The sequence below is a fragment of the Balearica regulorum genome, chromosome 6 (assembly GCF_011004875.1).
Source record: "Balearica regulorum gibbericeps isolate bBalReg1 chromosome 6, bBalReg1.pri, whole genome shotgun sequence".
Classification (NCBI taxonomy): Eukaryota; Metazoa; Chordata; class Aves; order Gruiformes; family Gruidae; genus Balearica; species Balearica regulorum.
The window spans coordinates 23,061,233-23,068,736 of NC_046189.1; the positions used below are offsets into that span (position 1 = coordinate 23,061,233).

The 7,504-nt window shown below is 39.6% G+C and overlaps 1 long non-coding RNA gene across 2 annotated transcripts; it reads left to right on the forward strand.

Annotated features, from left to right (window-relative positions):
* Positions 1–568: 568 nt before the first annotated feature.
* Positions 569–7,170, forward strand: LOC142602369 (uncharacterized). Of its 2 annotated transcripts, XR_012836142.1 has the most exons (3): positions 569–935; positions 2,783–3,022; positions 4,777–7,170. It is a non-coding gene; the product is annotated as an uncharacterized LOC142602369 (long non-coding RNA). The 2 variants fall into 2 exon arrangements; XR_012836141.1 differs by lacking the exon at positions 569–935 and having other exon boundaries at positions 1,078–3,022.
* Positions 7,171–7,504: the final 334 nt, after the last annotated feature.

Here is a 7,504-nt window from a genome sequence, read left to right on the forward strand (position 1 = left end):
TGCAGTGCCCTCTCCTGTACCACACAGAGGGTAACAACACTTGTATAAAGTCTTCCCTCTGACTACTAAGCAGGACTGACCTTGCTTAGCCTGTGATATTTGATATCATAGCCAGAACAACAAGAACACGCAAAAGTACAGTACATACAAGGAAATTTTCACAAGTCACAGAATAGTTAAAAAAATGGGAATGTTAAAGAATGGACTTGCATATGTGATAATGAACATCCAGAGGAGTAAAGGAATTGAAGCATACAATCAGCTCAGGGCAGGAGGAGAATTAAGTCCACAGAACCTGCTGTTGTAACAGTTATTAAAGAATAAATCTGGCCAGCAGTGGCTATTTGCAAGTACTAGCGTACTTAGTGTACTAGTGCTGGTGTACATTAACCACTAGTGTACTTACTAATGGTTAATATATTTCTAATTGAAAAAGTAATTAATAAACTATTGTTGGACTCAAATTTCATAATTTCCCCCCAGCTATATGTGTGTGGTGTCTTTTTTCCGCGATACAATCCTGAGCGAGAACTAAGATGTGGCTACACTTCTACTGAACTAGTGTGACTGAAGTCACACTTCATCTGTAGTGGTAAAGCAAGGACAAATGAATTTACTTCACAGTTGCTTAAGGCTTTGTATTGCTCTATCAAAAATACAGTGAAAATCATCTTTAAAATAGTTAAGCTGATTGTAATTTTCTAAGTGTAACACTTGAACTAAACAGGGAGATGGGGGAAGGAATGTGGAGAAAGCTGCAGTTGGTCACCTTGGTTAAACAGCATGACTGATCCCATCAGCAGATGCTATTCCAATTCTTCAAATTCTAAAAGCTAATCAAACACTTGCCTTCTGCAGACCAAAGTGTATTTGGCCATGCAAATGTGGATCACATCAGGGAACGCCTGCAGCTACAAAGTGCATGTACCAAGCAAGTAAGTCCCTATGGTATGTATGCCAAGCTGCTGCAATTCCCAACTCCAGCACCTAGGCGATACAAAGAGGTAGGTGAAGCAAAGGCTGAAAAAGTGGATTGCAGATTATTTCCTTTTAAATTGTAGAAGACTGGGAGAAAGTTAGATGCCTCACTTTCAAGAGTTTAGCATACTGTTACCCTTACTAAAAGCTGCAGTATTCCTAGGGTTAATTCTTGAAAGGTCAGGTCTGTTGGGAGACAGCCAACAAGCAGTCGAGCTGCTGGTGGCCCCAGCTCCTAGAGCTGGCGTGTGTTAACCACCTCCAGAGTGCTGAGGACAGAAAGCTCTCAAATAGAGACACTGTTTACCCGAGTCTCCCTCTACCAAGACGACCGAGGGGTGGGAAGAGGAGAGCATTACAGTTTGTGTAGCTGCTGCTAACGGCATGGTAACCGGTGTAAGAGAGCTCCACCAGAAGCTATCATGAGACGCAGGCACGAGCTGTATGCACAGAGTTGACCTATGGCTGGCATAACAGGACAAGGGACCCTGAGGGAGGTTTGGGGGAAGTGGGCTTCAGGGCTCTACCTGGAAATGGTGGGTTTAATTGTTTTTATTCAAACTGTGTCTGCTATTAATGTGTTGTGTTGTGTTTTGGTTTTTTTAAAAATAATTTTCAAAATGAAAACAAGAATGAAATATTCTAGGCCGTCAGGTGTGCTTGGAAGTTCAGTAGATGTAAAAGGTGTATTCTTTGGTGCCCACTAAAGGTAAAAGGCTGAAAAGAGGTAAGGAAGGGTCTGCTAGACCATATTGTCAGGAAAAGGAAGTAGGTGAGTCTTTGCTTGTGTAACTATTACATTAATTTAAAAATACAGTTTAGTGGTAAAGTGAAATGTACATTGCCTCATCATCAGTGAGGAAAACAACACAGCAGAAATCAAGCTGCAACACAGCAGGAACGATTTTGTCTCAGAAAGAGGAAAAAAAAGTAATTAAAAGCAGCAAATATTTTAGACTGATAACCTAAAGGTGGAAGGCAATTTGGGTGAGAGAGTAAGAGAATAAAACAAGAGTTGTAAGACCTTTAGAAAACATGTCAAGAAAGATTAAAGGAATGGGGTTGGTTTAGTGTAAAAAAAAAAAAAAAAAATGGAAGAATGATTAGGATGACATAGCCATGTTTCAACACAAAAAAGTTGCTACATGAAGGCAAGTGATTAATCATTGTATCTTCAAGCAATAGTCTGTGCCAGCTTTAGAGCATAATGGAAGAATGGCTGTACTGGGCCAAACTGAAGGTTCATTTAGCCTGTTACCTGGCTTTTGACAATGATCAAAAATTCATGCCTGGAGAAAAACATAAGATTATAAACCACACAAAATAATACTTACCCTAGGTATGCTCAAGCTTCAACAATTTTTAGCTCTGAGAATGCCTAAATGAAGATGATTTCTATGTATTTAATAGTCTTAAATAGTCATCTTGTTCAAGAACTCAGCTATTCATCCTTTCAACTCCTGTAAACTTCGAGCAGACAGTACTGTGTGACAAGGAGTTGTTTGACTTAATAACACAGTCTGAAGAACCATCTTTCTGTTGTTTGTTGTGAACTTCCACTTACTAGCTTAATTTTATCCCCTCCAATTATTTTTCTGAAAGATACATTAACTCATCAATCCCCATTCATGCTCTGTATGCCACTCTTGTCTTTACATAACATAAGGGGTTGTACCTTAGGCATTTGAAACTTGTACAAAGATGTAGGTCTGAGCATGCCTTATGATTCACTTCTCTCAGTATCTTGGGTAGAGGATATTTTCTCTTAGCCATGTTTACTTTTCAAATCTGTCTCCTTTTGCAGGTATTTGCCATAGTGAGTCACCTGCAGGATACACCTATCTTCTGTACAAGATCAAGAGTTTGAGAGAAGTTTGTGTCCCACTTCTAAAGTGCTAAATATCCAGCTGAACAGAACCTTGCTAAGTCCTTTTTATTCACATTTGTGTGCTGATTTGCAGATGATCTTTTCAGTTCTCTGACCAGTGAACACAAGAGTTAAAAAACTTGGGGATATGATCCATAGGTTGCTCAGTTTACTGTGGTAGGTGTTCATTAGTTTCAACTTAACATAATGAGATTCCTTTGGCAGCTAAAATGTGCCACCTTTACATGTGAAATTTCAATCCATTTTTCCCTTAGGAATTGCTATTGAAATCCACTACCAACATAGTATGTTTGATTAACGTAGCTCATCTAATCTTTCTAATTCTTCCATTAGCAATTTTCCCAGGAAATTATCAAGGCATAAATATGTAAGGTTTCCAACAGCAAGATGAGAAATGAAGAAGCTTAACAACAAAAAAAACCCCTTGCCAAACATTCATGCTACCTGAACATACCTCCTACCTGAACACCAAGAGCTGTTGCTCCCAAAGGGATGGCAAGTCAGAACCCAGCATGGTAACACAGGGAGAGCCCCGTCCCACCATCCCTGAGTGAGAGAGCAGGGCAGGCCTGGAGACAGCAGCCAGGGTCAGCCAAGAGTTCAGATCACCAGACAAGCCCATAGTGAGAAGGAAAAATCTGTGGCTCTGGGTGCAGACCAGCACCGCACCAGGTCCATGGACAGACAAAGGCATGGATGCAGCAGGAACTGTAGCTCAAGTGAAGAAAAAGCACTAGTGCCTCAGATCCAGAGCAGCTCCCCAGGAAGAGAACAGCCCTGACTACAGCCTTCTCCCAAGATGTCTGAAGAGCTCTTCCCAAGGTCACCAGATGGCCTGGCCTTGACTTCAGGGAGCCAAACCCACAAGATAAGAAAGGATGTGCGTAGGGCCTTGATACCTGGCTCTGATGGAAAGTATACCCTGAGTGCAAGGAGCTACAGCAATATAATACTTGAGATATGCTGGAGTTCACCCTTGGAAAAACATCTTGCTAGCAGATGCACGCCAGACATAGCAGGAAAAGCAAGGAGCTGTGGGCAGGTCACTAACACTACTATGTTTTTCTCATCCCCCTTCAATCCTCATCCACCAAACTGAACGCAGAAGACAATCTGGCCATAATTTGTACTCCCTATCCCCTTTTTTAAAATCGTATTTTCAATATACTCAATCACTACGCTGAAGGTTACTGTAAAATGTCAGTCGAATGAAGACCATGTACTTGCATGATGAGTGCTTTTGCCTACAAATACAGGTAGCTGGCCAGAAATCTAGAACAGGGGGAATGTATTGCCTTTAGTTCAAATATTCTTTCTACTCTGGCTTGCAATCATACAGTGTTCTCTCCTGAACTATTTCTGCTGATTCATTATTAACTTACTTTGTATTGCACTGTTAAAGTGAAACATATTTCTTTAACTCTCTTTAAATGAACTACCTTTGTGGCAGTATTTTTAGATGGGTCTTTTGATGCCTTTTTAATGGTACATTAAAACTTAATGAATGCTGAGTAACAGTAGAATCCCTATGGAAGCACATATGGTATCTACATTAATACTGAATGAATGCATAATGATCAGTAAAATTTCCGTGATTTCCACATGAATCAACAGCGATGAGCCACTTAGTGTTACACTCAATTACATCATGTTTAATTTATGTAGCATTGTTTGGACATTATGTTTAAAATGTCTTTAGTAAATCATTGAGACTCTAATTGAGCCTCCATTTCGGTGACAAATGGCACTGTAAACATTAAATTCAGTTTTTTACACAACAATTAATTTATGTTGAAGCCTGCTTGCAAAGGGTCAACAATTTGATATATTCTCACTATTACTCCCTGAAAAATGGAATCCTAGTATGAAAACAAATTGCAGAACCTGCTAAATTATTTCTGTTCCCTTAGTTATGCGGCAGCTGGACACCGGAAAAGCATTAATTCCTTGAACTCTGGAAACAATGGCAATACCTCAACTGCTCTACATGAGTGCTGCCAAACAGTTCAGAATACCTTTTCAGGTCAGAGTACCCTGTCCACATCTGTGCAGGAGACCCAGAAGAGTTCTCCACAATGCCTGCCTCACCGCTCTGTCGTACCACCTCTTGTGTATTTGGGAGGCCCTTCTAGCACATCCATGACTGGCTTGCAGCACATACGTAGCGCAGCAAGGTGGACGAAGAGCTTCTGAAGAGTGACCATGCCACCGGTCAGCCAGAGGCAGCCAAAGAGGTGGTGAGGAAACCTACACCAAATGCAGACACTGTCTCTCAGCTGTTCTCCCATCCTGTGAAGGACAAGGAAGCAAACAATTATTCCCATGGTGTTGATTACCTAACAGCCTGTGCAGAGGAATATAATCTTGCCTCACCTCCAAAATACTAGAAAAGTATGAGGACCCACTCCCTCACTTCATCTCTTCTCTTCTACCTTGTAACACACTGAACATGGGCAGTTGCATGCGTAGGCCCTGGGGTGAAGGCTCTGTAAAAGGCTGCTAGCAGCAAGAGGACTGTCTGTAATTGTAGCCCTCCACTGAGGTCTTCCGCAGTAACTGCTGCAGCAACAGAATTTGGAGTGGAACAAGGCAGAAACTTATCAGAGGATGCTATGAGAGATACCACCTTTCCAGACTGGCTCCACAAGATGACTAGGGACACGCACATATTTGATCACAGTTAAAACTAATACAAGTAAATACACTTTGTAATGGAAAACTGGAAATAAATATGCATGCTTCAAACCTCCCAAGGAACAGGAAACTTCTGCCTGGGTTTCACTTTTTTCCTGTCAGGTTCTTCTAGCAGATAAGCTCCTGACACACCATTTCAGTGGGTGTCTGCTTGAGCTGGCTTTGGAGATGTTCCAAGGCAGATCTGTAAAGATTCATTCACAGAATAAGGCTGGGGTTGCCTGTTTTACTCAATCAGCTCAGTTACTTAAAGAGCCATCTGAACTTGTCTGATTTTTGGTAGAGAAAATACCCTCTTCCCCTACTCCAGAAGGGATCTTGCACTCTCTGTTCTCTCAGGTTGGTCCTTCTCACTGGTAGTTCAGGCCAGCAAGGTCTTATCAAGAGTCCATCTTTCTTTAATATTCTTCCTCAAACAGCTGTTCGAAATACAGTAAGCTTGAGAGGTCTTGGCTTAGAGGAGGTTTTAGTTCTGAGAGGCTGCATAGTCCAGCTGTCCCAACAAAAAGAACTGAGGGGAAAGAGAACCTGGTTTGGAGACCAAATCCTATCAGCTATTTACAAACAGATCCATCGATGTATTTTTAGCTTCTGCAAATTTCCTGCATTAGCTTCTAGCACTAGGCACTGCATCCAGTTGCTTTAGTTTATAGAGGATTGCCCATCTGTGAGTACACAAAGCTATCATTTTAATTTGCTGTTCTTTTTGATCTACTATGAGATTATCTGATAACTGGCAAGGCATCTAACAAACAGCTGACCAACAACTTTGTTAGAAGATCTACAAAGAACTTTATAATGATAATGATCATAACAATAGCTACTCTCATTTCGCTGGATTGCTGAAAAATGCAAATTCAGACCTTTCATAATTGCAGCTCAGGCTTTCATTTCTGACAGCAAAGTGAGAGAGAAAAAAAAAATCTTCCCATTCTAAAAAGCTGTAAAAGAGGTTATCAGCTTCTTTTTTTTTAATTATAATTCACTTCATTCTTGTTAGAAGAATTTAATAAACAAAGTATAAGAGAGAAGAGATACTTATGGAGAACCTTTTCATTTTGCTTTAAAAAGTCCTTTTTTGGTTTATGTTGATCATTTTAATGATTCTGTTCTCATGATTCAGGAATTTTATGCTGTGTTAATTTAATTCAGCTTTAATTTGAATTGAATAAAATATTGGCTAGCTTGCTGGCTATGATGATAAAATACATGTACTGCTTAAAGTGTTTGAAATATATAAAATAATCTGAAATACACTTCTCATCAATGTATGCCTAATAGATTTTAGTGATGTAATTATTTCTAATTTGTTATGTAGATATATATTTTTAGAGCCTGCCATGTCAGAATATTTTTTAAAATTAGATGTAATGAGGTTATATACCACTATCGCCTTTGGAACAACACCAATATAAGAAACAGTATAAGAAAATAATCAAATGTATGCCTTGAGCTACACGATGACTGTACAAACAGACTTCACGGCAAATTAGATTTCCTTGACTAGTGTTGTCGTTACAGTGATATAATTCATGTTTCATAACTCTGAAGAAATAATGAAGACATTGTAACCAGAAATGTGTCAATTTGAATAAATTTATTATGAATTGCTTTGGTTCTAAAAGCTCCCAATATGTTATAATAGAAGCCTACGTTCTTGCCTGAGAGCCAGCCAAACTATCTGTAGAAAATGGAATAGGTTTTTAACATCTTCACGAATCACTTAATGGTAGATTTTCCCTTCAAATAAACAAAAGGAGAAACATTCTGACGGGACTGTGTGAATAAGAGATTGGAATACACCTTTCTTTTAAAACCACTTTGAAAGTAGAATGTTTGGAAGCCTCAGATTTCAATGGTGGCCTCTTACTCCCCATGGAAACTCAAAACATTGTTAAAACTGTACATCTATTTTTGCCAAAATCCAAGCTGCAATGAAGCAAA